Source organism: Pteropus vampyrus, unplaced genomic scaffold (genome assembly GCF_000151845.1).
Source record: "Pteropus vampyrus isolate Shadow unplaced genomic scaffold, Pvam_2.0 Scaffold20, whole genome shotgun sequence".
NCBI lineage: Eukaryota > Metazoa > Chordata > Mammalia > Chiroptera > Pteropodidae > Pteropus > Pteropus vampyrus.
Genome location: NW_011888801.1, coordinates 6,931,499 through 6,932,742, shown reverse-complemented (window position 1 = coordinate 6,932,742; position 1,244 = coordinate 6,931,499). Strand labels below are relative to the sequence as shown.

Here is a 1,244-nt window from a genome sequence, read left to right as displayed (position 1 = left end):
TACATATTCAGTAATAAAGCAACATAATTCTAAACAATCCATGGATAAAAGAAGAAATCATGAAGTGGATTAGGAAATATTTTAATTGAATAAAAATGAAAATACACACATAAAAATTCATAGGATTTTGCTAAAGCAGCGCATTGAGAGAAATTTATAGCACTGAATGTTTATATTAAGAAAGAAGCATCTCGCCAGCCGGCACTAAGCCATGGGCATCTCTCGGGACAACTGGTACAAGCGCCGTAAGACCAGGGGCAAGAGAAAGCCCTACCACGAGAAGCAAAAATATGAGCTGGGATGCCCTACTGCCAACACAAGATTGGCTCCTGCCACATACACACAGTCCATGTCCAAGAAGGCAACAAGAAGTGCCACACCTTGAGGGAGACATGGGGAACTTCTGGGGCTCTGAGTGTTGTACATGCAAAACAAGGATTATTGATGTTGTCTACAATGCATCTAACAATGAAGTGGTCTGCACCAAGACCCTAGTAAAGAACTGCACCATGCTCATCAAACCAACAGTGGTATGGATCCCACTATGCACTGCCCCTGAGCCACAAGAAGGGGGCCAAGTGGACTCTGAGGAGGAAGAGATTTTAAACAAAAAATCAATCAAAGAAAATTCAGAAAAATATGATGAAGGAAAAAGAACACCAAAATCAGCAGTCTTCCAGAGGAGCAGTTCCAGCAGGGCAAGCTTTTTGCATGCATCGCCTCAAGACCAGGCCAATGTGGCCAAGCAGATGGCTATGTGCTAGAGGGCAGGGAGCTAGAGCTCTATCTGAGGAATATCAAGGCATGGAAAAGCAAATAAATCCTCCTCCCCTTGTCTTAGCTCATGTAATAAAGGTGTTTATTGTGTAAAAAAAAAAAAAAAAAAAGGAAGGAAGGAACAAAGGAAGGAAGAATCTCAAATCAATTCTCTAAGCTTCCATATTAAGAAACTAGATAAGAACAGATTGAAACCAAAAATAAAGGAAAGAAATAATAAAGATAATGAAAGAAATCAATAAAATAAAATAAAATAATTCAATGAAATAAAAAATGGTTCTTTGAAACCATTAGTGAAACAAATTTTTCATCCAGGCTAGTCAAAATAGCAAGACAGAAGACACAATTTACCAACATCGGGCATTAAAGAGCAGTCATCACTACAGATCCTACAAACAAAGAAATTTATGAAGAATTTCATCCCAGTAATTTGGTAACTTAGATTCAATAAACAAATTCTTTGAAGA

At 38.1% G+C, this 1,244-nt stretch overlaps 1 protein-coding gene and 1 pseudogene across 1 annotated transcript in view; one reads left to right on the top strand and one right to left on the bottom strand.

The window, feature by feature from the left end:
• Nucleotides 1-1,244, bottom strand: part of SH2D4B (SH2 domain containing 4B) — a 111,280-nt gene that overhangs the window by 94,537 nt on the left and 15,499 nt on the right. The window lies entirely within an intron of this gene.
• On the top strand, nucleotides 61-831 carry LOC111736522 (annotated as a pseudogene).